The sequence below is a fragment of the Taudactylus pleione genome, unplaced genomic scaffold (genome assembly GCF_031769625.1).
Source record: "Taudactylus pleione unplaced genomic scaffold, aTauple2 ptg000174l, whole genome shotgun sequence".
Lineage (NCBI taxonomy): Eukaryota > Metazoa > Chordata > Amphibia > Anura > Myobatrachidae > Taudactylus > Taudactylus pleione.
Window position 1 is genome coordinate 977,215 of NW_028284576.1, and position 25,468 is coordinate 1,002,682.

Consider the following 25,468-nt stretch of genomic DNA (forward strand, 5'->3'; position numbering starts at 1 on the left):
GGTTAGCATTACCACCTCACAGCACTGAGGTCATGGGTTGGTTTCCCACTACAGTCCTAACTGTGCGGAGTATGTATATTCTCCCTGTGCTTGGTGGGTTTCCTCCGGGTACTCCAGTTTCCTCCCACACTCCAAAAATATACTGGTAGGTTAATTGGGTCCCAACAAAAAATAACCCTAGTGTGTATGTGTGTGAGTATGTGGTAGGGAATATAGATTGTAAGCTTCACTGGGGCAGAACTGATGTGAATGGACAAATATTCTCTGTAAAGCGCTGTGGATTATGTGTGTGCCAGGGCCGGCTCTAGGGGTGTTTGACCTGAGCGGTCGCACAGGGGCGCCACCCATAGAGGGCGCACCCCTCCCCAACATCCCGGTTTCAGCGGGACATTATTGTCCCTCTGTTCCACGCGTGGGCCGAAGTGGCCGCAGGTGGTTAAATCCAGAGGTTGGGGACCCCCCACTGCCACAGCTGTGCGGCGGTGCCGGACCCCGGAGTCTCTGAATGGATGCTGCATGCATGCGCGCAGCATCCATTCAGTGATGGGGGAGGGCTGGGGGAAGCCCAGCTAGTGAGGCTCCCCCCAGCCTGACATTATTTGGAGGTGAATATGCCTCCTAATAACGTCACGTAAGGGGCATGGCCTGTGGTAATTAGGCCATGCCACCATTTTCGGTCAAAGATATGGCGCTCTGGAGGAGGCCAGCACAGGGTGCTCCGACCCCTGGAGCCGGCCCTGGTGTGTGCTATATAAATAACTGGTAATAAATAAATAATAAGTATCGTCTCTTATTTGTATAAGATTAGGTGCAGTCATTTATTTGTATAAGATGAGGAACAGTCTCAAATTTAGATAAGATCAAGAGCAGTCTCTTATTTGTAAAAGATCAGGAACAATCTCTAATTTAGATAAGATCAGGAACATTCTCTTATTTGTAAAATATCAGGAACAGTCTCCAATTTAAATAAGATCAGGAGCAGTGGCTTAAATTTATAAGATCAGGAGCAGTCTATTAATTGGATAAGATCAGGAGCAGTCTTATTTGGATAAGATCATGAGCAGTCTCGAATTTGGATAAGATCAGGAGCAGTATCTTATTTGTATATGATCAAGAGCAGTCTCTGGAATGTAACCCCTTTTTATGTTGTGTGGTCTTTGCCCATTCATGGATTGATTGGGCGAAATCATTCTCTCTTCAGGGAGAGAGCTCTCATGCTTTCTGCCTACATATCTATCCCACCTCTGCACCATCAATCATAGCTTTAGAACCAAAGGCTGCTAATAGCAGGTAGTGGGGGGACAGATATGTGTGCAGAGGAATCAGTGTTTCAGGAAGAGTTACCTATGCTCTAATGGAGACCATATCTGGCCTAAAGCAGATATGCATTGGGTTCTATATGCAAATATCATATTGTTTTTGTAATTGACATTAAGATTATAGGGGCTAATTAAAATGGAACTTTCCTTTCATTTGAACTCACCTCTCAAACAGGCTGAATGTCCGACACAGCTGCGTACCGTGACCTGAGCTGTCCTTAATTCTAGCCGTACCCCTCCGGACACGTAGCTCAAAGTAGGTCAGGGTTCACGTTTCAAGATGAGAGCTGGAATCCGTCTGGTGAGCTGCAAAATAGAGAAATCATTGCATTCATGTTTAATCATCTACTCTAAAGGTAATGCTACTCCTATCTATTCACCCTCAAGGAAAATCGCCATACAAAAGAGAGAGAGTTGAAATCAGGCCACAGTCCGGGGCACTTCAGAAGACTGTCTGGCCGTACAATGGATATTGCACCAAATGACTGGTAAAACTCAATGATAAAAAAATCTGTTTTTCACATAGCAGGGTAGTAATCTTTGCTCCATTATAACCATGTTTATAAAAGGCTCTTTGTAACATTTTATGGTCAGCAGTTAAAGCACGGATTGAGAAATAAAATAGCACTTTGAGTTTCAAAGACATTGCAGATAAAAAGATGACACTGGATTAAAGGCGACACATATTTGATACAGTATTCCTATTGCTGACACAATCTCACCTGCTGTTGTGATGGGTGAGGTTTTGGATGTACTCTCTTGTTTTCTTACACAGTGACATCTGCAGCTGAACACTTGCCAGTGACGATGGTTTGATTTCCCCTCCAGTGGGTGGAGATTCGCCATAAATACAGACAGGATTAGTGTAACTTCTACACATGATAGGACATAGAGCTGGTTGCATTATGGATTTTGTTTTAGTTTATATTATCATAGAGAAAGGATTTAGCAAAGCATGTAAGTGTGGATGGAAGGATGAGATTACATGTTGTGGTTATAACACAGGGAATTGTCGGTTGATTGCACTGTATACATGAAGCAGGTCTTCTTGTCGCTCAATTCCTATAGTTCCAATTACCAAAAATCAGAGAGAGAGCAAAACAACTTCAGTGTCTGCAGAAAGCTCAAGTTCATGTTTTATAGATATGTTCAGACTAGTAATGCAACGAGGAAACTTCTGCCAAGTTAAGAACTTAATAACCACCTTGTAAGGTATATGCTAGGTAATATTCAAGAAAAGCAGTCCTTAATACTGTATAGGACATTCGGTGCAGATGGGTATCTAAGTATTCTTTACATTTTCTTATAAATATGAACATAGTGTAGTCTATGTATTTAAGACAGGCTGGTCCAACCTGGTCAGCGTAAGATTGTAAGATCGAGCCCCAGTTGTGCTGCTTTTTTTCCAGGCTTGTTCCATCCCAGTTGTTGGAAGCATATACTAATTTCTTACCCATTTAGGAGTATGTATATATATATATATATATATATATATATATATATATATATATATAATAGAGATGTGCGCCGACCTTCGTGTTTTGGTTTCGGATCTGCATCTCCCCTGGTTTTGAATCTGAATCAGGTTTTGCATTTTTTTTCCTTGGTGTTTTGTTTTTCGGTTTTGGTTTGGATCTGGATTTTTTCTTAAAATGTCATAAAAACAGCTAAAATCACCTGAAATGGGCTTGTTTTTGTTCCTACAGTATTATTAAGCTCAATAACATTTATTTCCAGTCATTTCCAATCAATTTTGACCACCTCACTATATTATTTTTTTCATCTAGTTAAAGCCAAAAAGGTGGCATCCAGCTAGCTGTCTGACTAAGCTAAGTGACACAGTGGGCGGCACTAACATGTGGCGTTTCAGGTTCCAATTTCCAACACAGATACAGTGTGTTATACAGTGTGGGGTGGATACACCAATAGTGCATTTACTATGACAGCAGTGTCGGCAGAGTGGGATTGCTGACTGTGTCCTCAGTACATGGAATGGCAGTGCTGCAGTGCTGGCAGTGTCCTCAGTGCAGGGTACCGTTGGTTTCAGCAGAACGGGGGTACCAGAGGTGTCCTCAGTGCAGGTTTGCTGGCTGTGTCGGCAGTGCAGGGGTGTTCTCAATGCAGGGTGCTGGCAGTGTTGGCAGAGCGGGGGTGTCAGTGGTGTCGGCAGTGCAGGAGTGCTGGTGGTGTCCGCAGTGTCGGCAGTGTGGGGGTCGCTTATGGTGTCCTCAGTATGTGGGGCAGCAGTGCAGGGGTGCCGGCAGTGTCGGCAGCTGTGGTGTCTGCAGCAGGGGATGTCAGCAGTGGGGGGTGCCGCCGGTGTCAGGCAGCAGGGGATGGATGGCAGGCATATTAAATAGGCTTAATGCTGACAGACAATCAGCGTTAAGCCCTCTCAGTACAAAACCTCACGACCCGACAGCGGGATCGCGAGGTTTTGCTATGGGTGAGGGATCCAGGACAAGCAAGGAGATCCGAGCTTGGCTCAGATCGCCCCGGATCCCCAAAATTCAGATAGGTTTGGTTTTCTAAGAACCGAACCCGCTTATCCCTAATATATAATAATTATATATATATATTAGAGATGTGCGGTTCGGATCTCCAGAAATCCAAATCCACCCGAACTTCGTGAATCCGGTTAAATCTGAGTCGCGGTTCTAACATGGGGGTCAGTGCACATATGAAAGAGAGAGAAAGAGAGAGAGAAGTAACGGACGGCACTCACAGGACTTCTCATCAATTAGCAAGAAAGTAAGGAGACACTACTCCATATGTAGATTAACGTTTCAGTTTTTTCAACTTTTGTCAGAATCAGAAGATACAATAGAAAAAAGCTTTTTCACACCCCCAAACAGGCAAACGTATCCCTATTTGACAGGTGCGACATGTCAGAGCACCTATGTTATCTATTATATACGTTACCCATGTGGTCTTCTTTACATTGGGAAGACCACTAGACAATTTAGAGAGCGTATGGTCTTACATAGGTCTTCAATATGCCTGGCCTTGGGTGGTCATGAACAGCCGGTAGCAAGGCACTTTAAGGAATACAAGCACAACTTGTCAACTCTCAGGTATAAAATCATAGACCATGCACTGAAATGGTTAAGAGGAGGAGGTCATGGCAAACTACTCCTGAGAATGGAAGCTAGGTGGATACATCACCTGAAAACCATGTCCCCTAATGGACATAACGAACAATTCAGTGTGAATTGTTTTCTGTAAATATATCTTTGGTCTATATTCCTCCTGTGATCTTATCTGTTATTCTATGGTAATTAAATAACATCAGTTATACATAGCATCAGCAAGAGACTGTAATAGTCTAGGACTTTTATGTATTTATTAGGGGTGTGCACCGGCCACTTTTCGTGTTTTGTGTTTTGGTTTTGGATCTGGATCTTTGTTCGTGTTTTGGATCTGGATTGGTTTTGCCAAAACCACCCTTCCGTGTTTTGGGTTCTGGGTTTTGTGTTTTGGATCTGTATTTTTTTGGAAAAAAAGCATAAAAACAGCTAAAATCACAGAATTTGTAGGTTTTTCTGCTCCTATGCTATTATTAACCTCAATAACCTTAATTTCCACTCATTTCCAGTCTATTCTGAACACCTCACAACTCACAATAGTGTTTTTATGTCCAAAAGGTTGCACCGAGGTAGCTGGATGACTATGCTAAGCGACACGAGTGGGCGGCACAAACACGTGACCCATCTAGGCGTGAAACTGCAGTGGCAGACAGGATGGCAGTTTGAAAAACTAGGCCCCAAACTGTACATAATGCAAAGAAAAAAAAGAGGTGCAAGATGGAATTGTCCTTGGGCCCTCCCACCCACCCTTATGTTGTATAAACAGGACATGCACACTTTAACAAACCAATCATTTCAGCGCCAGGGTCTGCCCCACAACTGTGGCTGAAATGATTGGTTCGTTTGGGCCCCCACAAAACAAGCTGGCAATTAATCTGTCCCTGCACAAACTGGCTCTACGGAGGCAAGATGTCATCCTCATCCTCCTCATCCACCGATTCCTCACCCTCTTCAGTGTGTACATCCTCATCCTCACAGAGTATTAATTCGTCCCTGCTGGAACCACAGGTCCCTCTGTACGTTCGGGAGGCTGGTCTCCCTGGAAGAGTTGATAATTCATTTTATGAACATCATCTTCTCCACATTTTGTGGAAGCAACCTCCTACGCCTTTCGCTGACAAGGTTCCCGGCTGCACTAAACACTCTTTCGGAGTACACACTGGAGGGGGGGCAACTCAGGTAAAATAGAGCCAGTTTGTACAGGGACCTCCAAATTGCTTCTTTTTCCTGCCAGTACAGGTACGGACTGTCTGACATGCCTACTTGGATGCTGTCACCGATGTAATCCTTTAACAGACAGACGCACGCTTGTCGCTGCTGCTTTGAGGATGCAAGTGCGGCTACAGCCCACACAATTCACAAAGACAGAAAAAAAATAAAAGAATATTTTTATTGTTTGTGGAGCGCACTTTGAGGGTTACACCACCCTTTAACAGACAGATGCACGCTTGTCGCTGCTGCTTTGAGGATGCAAGTGCGGCTACAGCCCACACAATTCACAAAGACAGAAAAAAGAAGAAGAATATTTTTATTGTTTGTGTAGCACACTTTGAGGGTGTCACCACCCTTTAACAGACAGACGCACGCTTGTCGCTGCTGCTTTAAGGATGCAGGTGCGGCAACAGCCCACACATTTCACAAAGACAGAAAAAAGAAGAATATTTTTATTGTTTGTGTAGCACACTTTGAGGGTGTCACCACCCTTTAACAGACAGACACACGCTTGTCGCTGCTGCTTTGAGGATGCAAGTGCGGCTACATCGCACACAAGTCACAAACACATACAAAAAATAGTTTTTTCTTTTTTGGAGCACTTTGAGAGTTACACCACCCTTTAACAGACAGACGCACACTTGTCGCTGCTGCTTTAAGGATGCAGGTGCGGCTACAGCCCACACATTTCACAAAGACCGAAAAAAAAAGAACAATATTTTAATTGTTTGTGTAGCACACTTTGAGGGTGTCACCACCCTTTAACAGACAGACGCACGCTTGTCGCTGCTGCTTTAAGGATGCAGGTGCGGCTACAGCCCACACAATTCACAAAGACAGAAAAAAGAAGAATATTTTTATTGTTTGTGTAGCACACTTTGAGGGTGTCACCACCCTTTAACAGACAGACGCACGCTTGTCGCTGCTGCTTTGAGGATGCAAGTGCGGCTACATCGCACACAAGTCACAAACACATTAAAAAAATAGTTTTTTATTTTTTGGAACACTTTGAGAGTTACACCACCCTTTAACAGACAGACGCACGCTTGTCGCTGCTGCTTTAAGGATGCAGGTGTGGCTACAGCCCACACAATTCACAAAGACAGAAAGAAGAAGAATATTTTTATTGTTTGTGTAGCACACTTTGAGGGTGTCACCAGCCTTTAACAGACAGACGCACGCTTGTCGCTGCTGCTTTGAGGATGCAAGTGCAGCTACATCGCACACAAGTCACAAACACATTAAAAAATGTTTTTTCTTTTTTGGAGCACTTTGAGAGTTACAACACCCTATAACAGACAGACGCACGCTTGTCGCTGCTGCTTTAAGGATGCAAGTGCGGCTACAGCCCACACAATTCACAAAGACAGAAAAAAAAAGAACAATATTTTAATTGTTTGTGTAGCACACTTTGAGGGTGTCACCACCCTTTAGCAGACAAACGCACGCTTGTCGCTGCTGCTTTAAGGATGCGGGTGCCGCTACAGCCCACACATTTCACAAAGACCGAAAAAAAAGAACAATATTTTAATTGTTTGTGTAGCACACTTTGAGGGTGTCACCACCCTTTAACAGACAGACACACGCTTGTCGCTGCTGCTTTAAGGATGCAGGTGCGGCTACAGCCCACACAATTCACAAAGACAGAAAAAAGAAGAATATTTTTATTGTTTGTGTAGCACACTTTGAGGGTGTCACCACCCTTTAACAGACAGACGCACGCTTGTCGCTGCTGCTTTGAGGATGGAAGAGCGGCTACATCGCACACAAGTCACAAACACATTAAAAAATTTTTTTTATTTTTTGGAGCACTTTGAGAGTTACAACACCCTTTAACAGACAGACGCACGCTTGTCGCTGCTGCTTTGAGGATGCAAGTGCGGCTACAGCCCACACATTTCACAAAGACAGAAAAAAAAGAACAATATTTTAATTGTTTGTGTAGCACACTTTGAGGGTGTCACCACCCTTTAACAGACAGATGCACGCTTGTCGCTGCTGCTTTGAGGATGCAGGTGGAATCTAGACGGAATTTGGAACCGAGGACACACTACCTCCATCAATTGTCTAAATCCCACTGCACTAATGGCGGATACCGGACGCACGTCTAACACCAACATAGCAGTCAAGGCCTCAGTTATACGTTTTGCTTCAGGATGACTGCTGTCGTACTTCATCCTCATCGCTAGGGACTGTTGGAGGGTCAATTGTTTAGTAAAAGTAGTGATGTTCCTACTTCCTCTCTTGGATGATGAACAACTCCCAGCAGCAGCAACAGCACTAGGAGGAAGTGGTTCTTGATCTTTCCCTATTTTATTTTTATCGGAGAAAGTTTGGTCCTCCATTTATGTTATATTGATATATACGTGCGGCTAAAGCGCACAAAAACACAGAAAATATTTTTTTATGTTTGCTGGAGAGTAGTGCACTTTGTGGGTTACACCACCCTTTAAGAAATGAGCCAGCCGGCTCTTTACTTATGGGACACAGGCGCACGCTTGGCGCAGCTCCTTTGTTGATGCACGTGCAGCCACAGTGCACACAAGTCACAAACACAGAAAATATATATTTTTTTGTTTTGGAGTGTACTTTGGGGGTTACAGCACCCTTTAACGGTCAAGCCAGCCGGCCCTTTACTTTTGACACAGGCGCACGCTTGGCACTACTTTGTTGATGCACGTGCGGCTACTGCGCACACAATTCACAAACACAGAAAATAATTTTTTTTTTGGTTTGGACTGGAGTGTACTTTCGGGGGTTACAGCACCCTTTAACGGTCAAGCCAGCCTGCCCTTTACTTATGACACAGGCGCACGCTTGGCACTACTTTGTGGATGCACGTGCGGCTACTGCGCACACAATTCACAAACACAGAAAATAATTTTTTTTTTGGTTTGAACTGGAGTGTACTTTCGGGGGGTTACAGCACCCTTAACGGTCAAGCCAGCCGGCCCTTTACTTATGACACAGGCGCACGCTTGGCACTACTTTGTTGATGCACGTGCGGCAACTGCGCACACAATTCACAAACACAGAAAATAATTTTTTTTTTGGTTTGGACTGGAGTGTACTTTCGGGAGTTACAGCACCCTTAACAGTCAAGCCATCCGGCCCTTTACTTATGACACAGGCGCACGCTTGGCACTACTTTGTTGATGCACGTGCGGCTACTGTGCACACAATTCACAAACACAGAAAATATATTATTTTTTTAGCACTTGGGGGGAGCACCCCTGATGAACAGAGCACCCCCTGGACAACACTACAGCACCCCTTTAGGACTGGGACACTGCACAGGACTTTGGAGTGGACACAGCCCCTATGGAGAACTGACTGCACAACACAGTCCAGTCAGCCCCTATGGACTTTGAAGTAGTGGACACAGCCCCTATTAACAACAGCAGCACAGCACAACACAGCCAGCCCCTATGGACTTTGAAGTAGTGGACAACAGCAGCACTACACTACACTACACTACACAGCACTAACTCCCACCCTCCCTCTTCACTGTCCACAGCCAAGTGAGAAAATGGCGCCGACGCGGGTACCTTATATAGGATCCAAAACCCGCGAGACTCGGAAGGCGGGATGATGACGTTTTGCCTCGATTTCAGATCCGAGTCAGGCGGGAAAAGTCGAGCCTGACTCGGATCGGACTCGGATCGGGGGGGCTCGGGGGGGTTCGGATTTCAGAAATCCGAACCCGCTCACCCCTAGTATTTATATTCTGTTTTTTGTCAATTCATCTTAACTTTATATATATATAGTATGATGAGTGCTACTATTAATATAATATTGCTAGTTATCTAGAACATTATGACAGATGATATATAGTACTTGTGTGCTTCCGATGTATCATGCTGCTAGTGTTTTTTCTTTTATGGTTACACTAATGGGTGTTTGATGTGACCATTGCTAGGCTATCCCCCGGGTGCAGGAAGCGCCAGGGAGCGCACGTCGCTGGCTGGTGATGTCATTATTCATCGCCCTGACTGGGGAGGAGGCTTCCAGCGTGGCTTGGTGAAGGGATGGCACTATAAAGGCAAGCTTTTTTCTATTGTATCTTCTGATCCTGATGAAAGTTGAAAAAACTGAAACGTTAATCTACATATGGAGTAGTGTCTCCTTATTTTCTTGCTGATTTATGTGAAGTCCTGTGAGTGCCGCCCATTATTTTTCTCTATATATCCAGACATAGATGTGGTCTGTACCCAGGGGAAAAGGCTCTGAGGCAAGACGCATTTAAGGGATTGAGTGCCAGTTTTTCTGGACTATATATATATATATATATATATATATATATATAATTATTTTAGCTCCCACTAGTACCATTTACTTTAATGGCTCCGTTTACTGTATCACAACGCTCTGTCTCCGGCGAAGTGTTTACAGCATATGCGCGGGTAAACACAAGATGGCACCGCGACTTGCGCATGATGTCCCATACTTCCTTGGGACTCGCGAGGTCTTACCTAATCCTGCACATGCGCGGTTTCCAACAAAATGGCGGCGCCCACCGGAAACACCGTTTATGGACACTAGCAATTATCTCTAAAGATATATAAGACAGCGTTTGAGGTTCCTTCACAAATCCTCCTGAAGAAGTCCAGCTATAACCGCAATAAGGACGAAACGCGTTGAGGACTGTGGGTGTACCCCTAGACTCTGTGACCAGCTACAATCAGATAAGCTTGTTTGAACTTTCATTAATGTAATTCTTCATTTTTATGTATATTTTGGATTAAAACTTCTTTTAAATATACTACACTATGGAAAGTGTTCTCTCTTTTTAACCCTAGGTTCTGGAGCATTTAACCAGTGGATTTTGGGTACATAAGAGGACCAACCTGGTGACACCTGATAAAGGACTCATAAACAAATGCTTATTGTTCTGGGTGATTACGGTACGCATGCCATTTTCTGAGAGAGTGTGCTACATTCTTTATTTAATACTACACTATATAGGCGCTTGTTCTCACCTTTTATTTTCTATGACTTTCTGGGATCATACAACAACTGTTTCTTCCGGAGAACATACAGCTGCCACCACAAAAATTGGATTTTAGTGGATCAAAACATCCATATTGTGATAAGGTAACAGCTTTTACACAGACGCATACGGGATTGAGCGCTGTCTCAGTACCATACTGTAATATATATATATATATATATATATATATATAAATGATGGTTGGAAAGAAAATGTGTAATAGTTATAAATTAAATTCACGTGCTCAAGTATAAAATGTGCATACCAAATAAAAGAACCTTTAGGCTTATTTATAATTCTTTACAGGGATTCCACGTGATGGGATGGACCCGGGATTCCAAACAGCCAGAAACCTTAAAAGGAGGGGCTCAATCAGAGCCAGATGAGACACATATATAGTGTAGTACTTCTTTAAAAGAACATTTGCATAGTTAAAATATATTGCATACCAGAAAAATACTTGGGTGTCTGTGTATAAATGCTGTGTGTCCTAGTCACTCCGTCAATATCCCATATTGGCCCCAGTGGTTTGCATGCAGGTAGATTTGGCCGGCTTCAAATAAGCAGAAAATTACCCTTTCTTAGCAATACTTTTCAAAACCGGGATTTATTGACACATAGTACAAGGGGATGTGGAGTACAATGGACTAACAAAACATTAAAAACAAATAAAATTATAAAGTGATTATCTGCAATAGGTCAGTAGCATGTAGAGAAACTGGAACAGGGGCCCAACATGTTTTGTCCAGTTGAACTTCCTCAGGGGTGATCGTAAGCCTCTTGGGATGCCCTTTTTATACTGTACCTAAGAAGGTACTGAATTACAGCGTTTACGGCATCCAGCATCATTTTGCACATGCGCAGTCACCCGTGGCCATTTTGTGTGACATCATTCATGACGTCCATCGTGTCACATGGTGCCGTGCGGTGCGTAATGAGCATGCACAGATCACGGCGGCTAGCTTATAGTGCCTGCCACGATTACGCTAGTTAGGTACACCACTGGGTAAACACCGGATGAAATTGTCACTCCGTGTGAGTGAGGGGAAAGGAAGCGGGGCCTGTAATACTCTGCTACTCTCCATTATAATACTAGAGTGAGTGGCCATTTTGTTGGTGGTACATGGCCCACAATGTGACAGATAGCGGCCATTTTGTTGGTTTCTCAGTATTAGGCTGAGAGCAGATCTGATCACATACAAGGCAAACAGTGGCTGAATATTACACAGCATAACAATTGTGCAAGTAACAACCATAAATAATATAGAATTAATTGTCAACTTTAATAAGGGGAGCAAAATAAAATAATGTGATGACATATAAAAATCCCTCATAATAGCTAAATGCTGGGGAACTAAAATCCCTTTAATATTTAAAATAAAAATTTAAAAACTACATATAGTGATGAATCATAAAATGCATCAATTGAGAACAGGAAGGGGGAGGAAAAAGTTAAATAAAAGAATCCCATACAGCGCAATATTTTAAACTTAATAAAACCAAGTTAAGACTGGATGAAATTAATGAACTAAAAACAATCCTAAAAGATACTTATTTAATGCTTATAAAAAAGGTGCAATCTCATAACTGTCATTAAGGCCATGAGGTAGTAAGGTGTTTAATTCAAAGATCCAGAACATTTTTCTCTGGGACAGTTTGTTAGCCAGATCTCCACCTCTCTGACCCAGTTTAACATGTTCAATGACTCTGAATAATAAATTATCGGGATTGGCATTGTGGTGTGTCTTGAAATGTCTGGATACAGAATGGCTCTCAATTTTATTCTTTATATTTCTGACATGCTCCTTAATACTAAACTTGAGATTTCTCTTAGTTTTACCAACATACTTGAAGCCATACGGGCATTCAAACACATAGATAACAGAACAGGTGTTGCAGTTAATGAATTGTTTCATATTATACATTTTGGAGTCATCAGCATTGGAGAATTGTCTTCTGTTGGAATGCAGGAACCTACACATATTACAATGTCTGCATTTGTATGCACCCAGACATTTGTTTAAATCTTGTCTAGCAGATTTTGTTTGTTGGAGCATGTTAGGGGCTAGGATGTCTTTAAGGTTTCTCGCTTTCTTAAAAAGGATGGTGGGTTTGTTGGGTAAAATATCTGACAGGATGGGGTCCATTTTCAGAATTCCCCAATGTTTCTTTACAGCCTATTGAATTCTGCCTTCTTCTATGTTAAATTGTGTGATGAAGGGCACCATATCTTCCCTTTTGGGCCTGGTTTTGTATTTAAGAAGTTTTTTTCTTTCCAAGGTTTCTGTTTTTGAAATAGCCTCTGATATTATCGTTTCTGGATATCCTCGTTCTTTAAACCTTTCTGCGTATAGGTCTATTTGTTTAGAGCAAATCTCTCTATTACTACAATTCCATTTGATACAGTGGAATTGGGAATACGGGATATTGTTCTTCCAACTTTTGCTATGACCACTTCTGTAATGTAAATAACTGTTGGTGCCAACAGGTTTTATATATGTTTTTGTGGATATAGTATAAGTAGTTCCTTCTAGAATGACATCCAAAAATTCAATCTCTGTTTTTTGTAAGTTGGACGTGAACTTCTAATTAAAATCATTAGTATTGATAAAATCCATAAAATTATTAAAATCCTGTTCGTCATCTTTCCAAATAGTGATGATATCATCAATGTATCATTTATAGAGGTGTATCTTATGTTTATATGGGTTATTATTGTATTTAAACCCTGCTACCCAGTTACCCATAAAAAGGTTTGCGTAACTGGGCGCAAAAATAGTGCCCATTGCCGTTCCACAGATTTGTAAAAAGAACTTGTCTAAAAATGTAAAATAGCTGTGTGTTAAAATAAATAAAACCAGGTCACAAATAAATTGTTTATGTTCAATATTAATGGATGGATCTTCATCTAAAAATTTCCTGACAGATTCAACTCCTTTAAAGTGCTGTGTGCAAGTGTATAAAGATTGAACATCTATAGAGGCCCACATATAGCTGTCATCCCAACTGATTTCTTGTAAAATGTTTAGAAGATTAGTTGTATCTTTCAGATAAGATGGGAGTTCTTTCACATATTTGTTCAAAAAAATATCTAGATACTCTGATATGTGTGATGTTACAGAACCAATCCCTGCGATAATGGGATGGCCTGGTGGGTTTCTTATATCCTTATGGATTTTTGGTAAATGATTAAATATAGGGATTACCGGGCTCAACAACATTAAGTATTGATATTTGTCCTTTCTGATGATATTTTTGTGTAAGCCTTTTACTAATACTTCCCTCAGAAGTTCAACATACTCCTCTGTGGGGTCTTTTGTTAGTGGTTTGTATGAATTCAGATCACCTAAGAGCCTAACAGCTTCTTTAGTATAATATGTCTTATTCATGATAACTAGACCTCCTCCCTTGTCAGCTTGTTTGAGCACTAGGTTTTCATTTTCTTGTAAAGTTCTAACAGCTTGTCTCTCTTGAATAGTAAGATCATTTTTAGTGGATACCTCCTTCTGTGTATCAATTAAATCTCTTTTAGCCATATCGTAGAAAATAGAAATATTGCTGCTTTTCGATTCTAGGGGAAAGAATTAAGACGTGGGTCTAAGGCCTGATTTAGAGATATTTGCCTAATTAAATGTAATCGCTGTGTCCTTCCTAATGAAATGTCTATTCAAGGTGAGCTTTCTGACAAACTCTTTCAAGTCAATAAAGGTTTGGAACCTATTGCTTTTTTGTGCTGGTGCAAAATTGAAGCCTTTTCTGAGTAGAGATGTCTCTGATGTTGTTAATTGGTGGTCTGATATATTGAAGATCCCCTGTGTAGTGGGATCTTTTATTGTCTGTAGGGGTTCTTTCTTTTTGGCTTCCTTTCTACAGCCTGCTATTCTTCCTCTATGTGTCCCGGGTCCATCCCATCATGTGGAATCCCTGTAAAGAATTACAGATAAGCCTAAAACTTCTTTTATTTGGTACGCACATTTTATACTTGAGCACGTGCATTTAATTTAAAACTATTACACTATCAGGCGCCTGTTCTTTCCAAACCTTATTTCTAGATCACAATTTTCCTGATTGCCACTTGGAAACGTGGGAAGATTGTGCCACCTTCATCAGAAGGATCAAAGTGTCACATTGTTAGCACCATTTGGATTTACATATTTATATAAAAAAACTCTTTGAACGAAAGCACAATTTATTTGAGACTTGAACCAGTGCGCCATTCTATAATCCTCTCTCTCTCTCTCTCTCTCTCTCTCTCTATATATATATATATATATTTATACATATACATATATATATATATATATATATATATATAATATATCAAACCAGCACAGAACTCTGCAAACCTCACTACAGGTTGTTAACCCGCTCTGGGTGCCCTCAGCAGTGGAGATCACACCCTTAATACAGACGACAGCGTAACAGCGGCACTCCGGAGACTTGCACAGAATAGTGAAAACAGGTGTCTTTTTATTTAATGTTTCGGGGTCTCCAACATAGTAAAAATTTATTCTGACATTTTGGTCCTATTTGGACCTTTGTCAAGGTGCCTTGACAAAGGCCCAATAAGGACCAAAACACTGGAATTAATTTTTACTATGTTGGAATAAAGAACATATGTTTTAAAACTCTGACAGACTGGTGAGTCCACCCTTTTATTATATATATATATATATATATATATATATACACACACAAATATATTAGGGATGTGCGCTGACCACCGTGTTTTGGTTTTGGATCTGTATTTCCTTCAAGGTTTTGGATCTGGATTTGGTTTTACTACACAGTTTTAAAAACAGCTAAAATCATGTAATTTATGCAATTCAAAACCCGAAATTCGGATTTAAAATCCGAATTCCGAATCGCAAAAACATCAGAACCACAACCCGGATTTACCCGTACCTACTCAGGAGATTAGAACCACGACATTGATTTACCCGGAATCAAGAAATTCGGGTGGATTCGGATTTCTGTAGAACCGAATTGCACATCTCTACCCTGAATGGGGGCTAGGCTGTTTATTATTTTCTGTTAATCTATTCTGACAACATTAAAGCATCATTTATTTATTTAAAACCGGAAAAGCTGTATGGATACCATTATTTATATACAAAGCAGAGCCTTTTGCATTCTGCCATATGAGCTACAACTTTAAAGCGCCACTAATATCAAACACAAAGCCTGGTTTGTCTTGCACCTAATATTTGTGCCTTTTCAAATGTTGAGCTCAAACCAGCCAAACCACCGCTTCATAAATATATCCCTCATAGTCTATATTCCTATTTGGAGACTCACTGCATTGCCCAGAAAGATTTTTCTATATGAAAAATAATTGTGAAGCTAATGAGTTAGGGGAGGAGTCTAAAATGAGGCCAAAAGGCATATAAGGACTGTATGACTTGCCCTCTCAATCATGTACACAGTGCCATAACTAGTTGTGTGGGAGTAGTTTCACCCCCCCAGAGCACAAGACAAAGGGGGTGGCACTGTCACTCTTCCACTGTGGCACCTGTATTTGGCTTCCATGGTGCTTGGAATGGCCTCCTGCAGCCTGGAGACCTGCATGAGAATGCTCAGCTTCTTGGAAGTGGGTCTCCTCTTCATGACGTCATGTACAGCAATAGAAGGCCCTTTTTGGGTGCAGGAGAGCTAATCTTATAAAAATGTAAATAAAAAAAACAAACAGATGTACTCTGCTGCTGCAGATGAAGTTGGTCAGACTCCAAAGAAAGCTTTATCCAAAACAATCCCAATAATAAGCAGCGCTGAGTAATCCATCCAGATATAAATATATATTTAACTAGTTGATAGAAAAAAAATCATTAGTATAAAAAATGGTTATCATGTGAAACAATAGCTTAATAAATAAAACAAACACATGTATTACACTACATATAGCATTACTCATACCCTAGGCTAAAGTGTAAGTACTACAGCACTGCAAGTACATGAGCATGAAGATGGACCCTATTTGACTGCTCAAGGGTTAAACACAGAGCCTAGGATTGTAGACTGGAACAACACTCTTTGTGATGACACTGCTGTGACTATTGTGACTGGCCAATCACTCAGCTAGTGGGAGGTGGAGATGGGCCTTAGGAGTCATTATGTGTCTGATGTGCAGGGACTCAGGCCTCTTTTGTTGGCGACCCTTCCTCCCTCCCCTTCTTCTTTGCTCTCATTGCAGTAGAGATGTGCGGGTCCAGTGTTTAGAGAACTGATAACAACTGAATTTGGGGTTTCCAAGTCAAACTAAGTGCAAGTTCAGAAACATTTTGGGGTACCGAGCTGAACTAAATCCCGGTTCGGTTCTTCCCGTGATTCGGAACTCGGATTTAAAAACCAAACTCATGTTTTGGATTAATGAATAAAAGAGACAGTCTCACATTGACCCAGCAGCAGCATAAGTCTTAATCTTGTAATATGGTGAATGGTTCCTCTTCGCTTCAATGATGTAATTCATAAAAAATAAATAAATAAATACAAAAAACACAATAGTATAATAACGTATTATAAAAGATAGTTCCATGTGTAAATGTTCAAGAAGACAAGTGGGTGAGTAGTCCCTGTTTCAAGGTAGGGTTTCCCAAACCCTTTGAAACACCCCACACGTGATCAAATGATAACACTGTGAATTTTCTTACATGAATTCTTACTAGAATAATAATAGTGGTAAGCTTGTAAAGGTATCTGTATAGTATTGTTTCCACTGTCAAAGATGATCTCCAATAGGGGGTATCTCCCTCCAATGCATACAGTATATAAAAACAAAACCGGAGACTATTTAAGCACGTTAAGGAGCATGGGTATTGATGTCAACTTTGAATAACTTTATTGTTAATGCACAAGATGGCGTGGATCAGAACATGATGCTGAGCGGTGAGTGTATGGTTGTGCCCTTTATAATAATGATCCTAGTATAAAAAAACCTGCTATTTTTTTATATTACATGAAGATATATGGCTGCATATAAGGTGTTTATATTTGATTTTGTTTTAAAGATATTTTACTATGGAGATTTATTATGGATTTTCTTATGTATTTACAGTGTTTATTCTCTGACACTCATCTTGACAGAGATGCTGCACAGTGTCGAAATGCGTTGATTAGAGTGTCCATTTTATACAAGGGGATAGTAAACTGCCCTACCATACTCACTGGTTGATGCTGCCCAGATTCCATCTTTTCCAGTGTTTTGGTACTTTTATATCCCCGTTTTTTAACCAAAAATGTGTAGTGACTTTTAAACTACATTTTGGTATCTGTTTAAATCTTTATATATGCATTGGAGGGAGATACCCCCTATTGGAGGCCATCTTTGACAGTGGAAACAATACTATAAAGATACCTTTATGAGCTTGCCACCATTATTTTTCAAGTAAGAATTCATGTAAGAAAAATCAGTGTTATCATTTGATCAGGTGCGGGGTGTCTTCAAAAGAGTTGGGAAACCCTACCTAGAGACGGGGACTACTCACCCACTTTTCTTCTGGAAAATTGACACATGAAACTGTCTTTTATAATATGTTATTATACTATTACTGTGTTTTTCTTGTATTTATTTATTTATTTAATTATTTATAACTGACATCATTGAAACGGAGAGGAACCATTCATCATATTACAAGATTAAGACCTATGCTGCTGGGTCAGTGTGAGACTGTCTCTTTTATTCATTTATCTATATTGTTTAAGTTGGTGACTTAATTTGGACATCTTATGCTGCTCTTGAGGGGAAATTTTCATTTACAGCAGGTTTTGGATTGCATGCTAACTGGTCAAAAGGATGTCATTTTAGCTGTTTTTTAATGTATTTATTTAAAAAAATTAGATCCAAAATCAAAACCAAAACTCATGACTGTGGTTTTTCAAAACCAAAACACAAAGATGAATCCGGATCCAAAACACCTGGGTTGATGCACATCTCTACTTTGCAGTGGTGGTGGTGCACATCAGGTATACTCCCCTTTACATTGGTGCGTCAGCAGTTAGCCTCTATTCTGGAGACCAGAGACTACATCTTGGCGGATGGGTCTCACATTATTGGAGTGGATATGTAGGAAACATTTTAAAGTTTCTGTGGTTGCAGTGCCTTTAATCTGAGAATAGGGGCTGGGTGATTACATCCTGTTCGACATATTAAGGCTACTGTGGTTGCAGAGCCTATTATATTACCTGGCTATATATTGATCGGCCTGACCCCTTTTCCCCTGATACCATTTTCTTCTCTTTGTATTATAAATAAAGTCATGATCAGTTTTAACACTATATACAGTTGTCGTGTCTTTATTACAGTTATGTTGTTATTATGGTTAATAAAGTTGTTTTGATAAGAGGTATAAACCGGATTCTGCCATAAGTAGTTTATTAGACACTCCCCTGTGACTCAGGGTCCTCCATAATACAGTGACTCTGATGCTCAATATGTTTGCCCTGTGTGGATACTGAAATGTTGACTCAGAACAGATGAGATGGGGCAAAACATTCCTATGTGTACTGTATGTGTTTATTGAGGAAACAAAGATTGCAGAATCTGTTTCCCCCTGAATGGAAACTATGTTCTGTAGTTGGATTACTAATTACTAACTGATCAGTACGGCCACTAGAGATCCTTCCATTCATGGTGGAGTCTTTCTGCCCGATGAGTTACTAACCTCACAATGTGGTTGGAGCCAGGAGTCAGAAATGTAGGTAACAGAACAATGCTTGGATACATTTACAATGAGGAAACATTTTAGTACAACTTCTTTAATTCAGCCTCAAGATGCCCCTACTGTAAATTGGCGAAATTAGAGGGCATTGGGCTAGTAATGCAGCCTTTGTGACCATAAACAATTGCTGGCTGTTCTATAGAGTAAACTGTGGATGCACACAAAATATAGATTTATATACTGTATATATAATAAATTGTATAAGGAAAGACAAAGCTTCAACCAGGAATAACAGATTTCAAATACATGGCCCGGATCTATGATCCCACAGATTGTGCAGTACAGGAATTTAATATGAGTTTGCTTTCTTTTCCTTAGCCAATTATATTTTGTTCTCCACCAGAGAGGCTGAAATACAAGCAGTGCACATTCAATTTTCATTCTGTAAGAGGACAAGTGGCTTGTTTCTCCCAGAACAGACTGTAAAGATAAAGATGTGGGAACAAAGCCTTTTTCAACAACTGAATGCTGATGTAGGTTTTTAGTGTCCGGTAATTTATAGATTGCGAGGTGGCGACAATACATTATAACATTAGATGGTAATGTACATTGACAGCAGCATATTCTAAGCTATTATATGGCCCAGAGCTTGTGAGTGTTCCCTGTCCTTTATCAACATATTTAGGAATGTCAATAATAAGGTGACAACAGCACTGCACAGATGGTAACGGATGAGCCGTAAGTGTGCACGCTACCGATGCTGCAAGGTGAATATAAAGTAGTTTTAAAAAAATTGTACTTTTCTTATATTCCTCATTTTAAAGCAGAATATATTCCCAAATCCCTGCCATAATTTATCCTTCCCTCATAAAACCTAAAAGTGTGTGGTTGAATCCTCAATTAATTGTGGCTGGAGGTATGCAAAGCTTTTCTAACAGACGTACCATGCATGAAACAATCTTCTAAAGCTAGGGGGTTTCATTAATATTCCGCACGCTGCCGGTTTAAGGACACAAGTTGCAATACATCATGTGTGTCTTCTCCATGCAATACATGTTTCAGCCACTAGATGCTACTATGAGGGAATCGTACTGTGCATGTCAGATAATATGATTACTGGGCATGAGAAACAAATGACTATATTCACAGCCCAGTATATTCTTGGATAAGTGTATTTTTATTACTATTTTTATCTCATTTAGAATTTATATCACTAGCAAAAGAAATTTTATTTAAAAATGCTACCCAGGGAATTCCTGGCTGACACATAAAACTAAAATACCAACATAACATTCACATGCACTAACAAATAATAAAAGTTATTGTAATATTGTATCATAGTAAAAGGTAATTGCAGCATAGTAAAAATAAGAAAATGTGTCCGGCCACCAAGTTACACAGTGCCCCACCCAATATAGGGTTTATTGTTTAATTAAAAAATATATTTATTCCTTATATACTTGGGTTTGTCGCTCCAATTTACTTAGGGGTGATTTAATAAAGAGCAAAGTCCCATAGGAGCCTGGTACAAAGCATGGCTTCTATTTGGTCACACCTCATAAAGGCGCTATATTTTCTGTAAGTAATACCCGGAAATGTGCGCTACAGTATATCTCCCAATACTCGCAAGACTCCTACAGGACCCCTATGAATATTTAAAAATATTTAAACTGTTTAGCATGACATAAACTCTCACTGCTACCCCGATAATAGTGTCTAAACAGCAAACTGAATATGCTTTCAGTTATATAAAGTAGGACGATAAATCTATTAGCTAACTTTCAAAACCTCACACGTTAACACTACGCCATACTTGCCTACCCACCCGATTTGGTCGGGAGCCTCCCGAAAACCGGGTGCCACTCCCGACCTCCCGGGAAGGCAGGCAATCCTCCCGGCTGCCGCCCACCCCTCCTATCCCCCCGCAATAACTTTGAAAACCCCCGCACCTGTAATACCCCCATTGTGTAACGGGGGCAGGGCCAAAATTATGCAATTGTGTGGCCCCTCCCCACCCACAAATACTCGTAGTCTGGCCGGCCACACCTCCTTGTGCTGGACACGCCCCCTGTCATGCCGATTTGGCTGCTCCCTCCCGGAAGGGGCAGCCAGAAAGTCAGCAAGCCTGCACTACGCAGGATATTGAGGCTTATTGTTTTCTTGCGTCCTACAGATGTTTACCTGCTGTAATAACCGGAAAGGAATGCGGCTGCGCATCGTACAATGTTAAGATGGAACCTTTCAGTCAATAGAATCTGTCTATAAAAGAAACAATACCTTAGTGTAGGCAAAAATAATACTATTTACTGTAAATTCCTAAAAAATAAATATAATATATGAAGTTATTTAAAAGCTTTTGATGTTCTCGAGAATGACTGAAAACGTCTGATACCTATTTAGATATTGGTCCTACAATTCCCACTTGTCAATTTTAATGTCTGTCGGAGGAGATAAATACATATCTAACTATACATTTGCATGGGTGACACACATTTAAGCACATCTTCCAATTTCTTTAAACAAGTATATAAGGCAAAAATCCCTCTAACAAAACCATTCAGCGCTATAAAAAAAAATCTATAAGTAGCTGATAAATTGTTATGTAGAAGAAACAAAAAGTGACAGATGGATTTGTAAGCTTTTAAAACATCCTAACCACTCCTGATCTAAATCCTGCAGGATTTTAAAGGTGTCTAAAAATACTGTTTAATCCATAGTTCCTTTCTTTTTAATGCTTTCTTTATTTTCATTCTTTCCTTTCTGCTTGCCTGTGTGGCTGTGACTGTGTTGTAAAGCAGGAAAGGATGATTAGATGAATGGAATATTTACTGCAGCACAGAGTATTCCAGGAGGTGAGAGTTCTAATAATATGCAAGTCAGTGGCATTGTCTTTCAAGTGAAGGACAGGGCTGCACGTGGATTGTGGAGTGGAGTTAGTGCAATGAGTACAGAGTGGAGGGACCTTGATGTAGGATGGTCCTTTAATGATAATACTTGCTGGCTGTACCCTGCCGTAACAGAGAGGCAAGGTCTTCCCCCAGGTGAACAGAGGTAGGGACACATATATGATACAAATGAATAACACGGTCTATATCACAATCTAACCACAATATAAATAATCAAAGTTATATCCTACACTGTATCAAGTAAATGGCATTGAACAACTACACAAAAGCAAATTTAATGATTATGCAAGAAATAGTCTCACTAGTATAAAGCATTACAGTACTCACTGTGGCCAGGTAGAGCATGGTAAACGTATACGCATACTGTAGTAACAAGAACAACAGCAGCATTGTCTAAAATAAAGGCTCAAGGTGGATTCAATGTTAACTCCTATTTGGTATAGTGTTCTCACGATTTGGCTCCAGTCACAGGTATCAGCATCATTTCATTAATATGTCACTTAGTAGTGTGATACTTAGCTAGTATTAGAGTTAGGGCCATATCCAATTAGTGTGGTAAATTACTGCGGCTAATTAGCTCGCCTGGTGCTCGCTCGTGGCTATCCAATTAGCCCCAAAGTCGGACTGACAACGGTACTTATCAGGGGTTTTCTTTCGGGACCTGATGTGTCCCGAAAAATAATCCACGATAAGTGCCGTTTTTTCGCCCAAAAAATGACGAGAACACATAGGTCCGTGAGCTTATCGCAGCTCTGATGTGTTAACGGGCTAACTATCCTTTTATTTCACCCAAAATAATAGGATAGGTAGAAAAAAAATATTGTCAAAAATTGGGGATAATCGGCAAAAAATCTGCATTTTTCCGCCGATCACGGGGATCAATTAGTGTCCGAACAGTGTTCGGGGCTAATTGGATATGGCCCTAAGGGTCCCATTCAGACCCGCTCACAAGCACCTATGCGTTCGCAAGCGTTTCGATGTTGAGGCCCTGCGCTCGTGCAGCGGTCAAACTGCGCGTGCGCAAGCCCCGGAGCGAGAGAGAAATTCTCTCACTCCGGGACTAACTACAAAAAGGGCGACTGTTGATGGTGATCAACAGCTCACCCCGTTTTGTAGGCAGGATGGGGGGTGGATACACAAACGGAGGTGTTCCCGACGGAACGCCTGCCGTTTGGGGGCAGCCCCACTGAGCCGAAAGCTCACTGGGGCTTGCGGTAGATGAGACCCTACCACAAGGGTCCCGTCGCAAGCCACGATTGTCGCGAAGGTCTTGACCATCGTAACTATCAACCTGTCCGCTCGCTAAAGCTGTGGTCACCCACAGCCTAGCGAGCGGCCAGGAGGCCGGCTCTGAACATAGAAGCGGCCGCCCTCATTCAGAGTGAGTGCTCGCATTTTGCGAGCAGCTCTGAATGAGGTCCTAAGTGTCTCTGAAATGTAGATTACTATATTGAGCTGAGAGCTGCTGAGCAGCCCCCGGCCTCTCCTGGTGCATGCAGGCGCACGTCATCCATCGCCACTGCTCAGTGACATCATCCGAGGGGGAGACAACGAAATAGCAGAGCAGCTCTATAATTTTGGTGTCGTCACCTTGGATGGTGTCACTCGGTACCCTCCGCACCCCCCTGGTGATGCTGCTGAGCATATTTATGAAAGAAAATTTGTGAGGTATCCCCCGAAAACACCCAGTTTGGAGCGTACCTTCAAATATTAAGGTTCACCATCTCAGATATCTGCCACGGTCCTTCTATTTATGACCGTAAAGCGGCCGCCGTAGATTTCTAGGGGGGCTGTTTACTTGTCGGATTTACCAAGCTCCAGATTGTGAAGCATTCCAGAGCTTGGCAGTAGGGATGGATTATGTAACTTGGTTATGTAAGAATTCAAATGAACTTCTCTTGCTGTTATGATTTTATATTAGTGATAAATGACTGACACAGCTCTTCCTTAGATGTGGGACATGAATATTTGAGAGGAAAATGCGGCAGAAAAATAAAACTGTAAGGCGTTGTCAGGTATGTATCTTCTACTTGTCGTCATGCAGCATGTATAACCCAGCCTGGAGCCGGCAGGTAAGTCAGGTAGGTGTCTAAGGGACTGATTCAGAGATTAACCAATGCCAATGCTTGCGCAGTTCAGCGGTTATCGTCACTTTGTGTATGCATATGAGTTGCACTGCGCAATGCCATCCAGTTTCATTTTCATTGTCGCTTACAGTGGGGATTTATTCGCAAAGTGATTGACAGGCAGGGACACTGCGGGATCTTACTATGTATAGTTTGGAGCAGAGAAGGGAAACAGGGGACATGATAGAAACATTCAAATATATTAAGGGTTTTAACAAAGGTAAAGGAAAGAGACATTCTTCAAAAAAAGAGAAGTATTAGAACAAGAGGACATGTTCTGACACTGAAGGGCGGTAGGTTCAGGGGGAATTTGAGGAGAAATTACTTTAGTGATCCAGTGGAATAGCCTCCCATCAGAGGTGGTAGAGGCTAAGACAGTAGAGCAAGATAAACATGCATGGGATAGACATAAGGATATCCTACAGAAGAAGTAAGGATCAATAAGGGTTGAGGTAACAATATGTTTAAAAATGGAGCAGACTAGATGGGCCAAGTGGTTCTTATCTGCCGTCAAATTCTATGGCCCTCATTCAGAGCCGTACGCTCTCAGCAGAGCGCACGCTCTGATTGAGGGCCGCCCTCCATAATTATGGAGCGTCCTCCTGGACGCTCGTATAGCTGTGGGTCACCACCCGCAGCCTACACGAGCGTGCAGTTTGATGGCCGTGATGGTCTTGACCATCGCGACCACCGCCACTGCGAGCCGGAGCCTGCGGTTGAGGTTTTCAACCGCAAAGCCCAGAGTGATTTTGGCTCTATCAGAGCCAAAATCACTCCCACTGACATCACTAGTGATGTCAGTGGGCCGGCATCTGACGGTAGGCGTTCCCTTGGGAACGCCTCCGTCAGGGAGGCACGCCCCCGGCACGCCCACAAAGGGGGCGTGCTGTCAATCAACATCGACAGCACGCCCCCTTTGATCAGACACAACGAGCGAAGGAAAGTCCTTCGCTCGTCGCGTCTGGCGCATGCGCACGACGGAGCTCCTGCCGTCGTGCGCATGCGCAGTGCACAACATCGACCCACTTGCGAGTGGACAGCCGCTCGCGAGTGGGTCTGAATCAGGGCCTATGTTTCTATGTAACGACTGTTTTTGGGGCATGTCTCAGTTCCCATGGCCACCTTGTGTGAACCTACTGCGTACAACGGCTGGAATCAGAGGGAGAGCTGTCCCT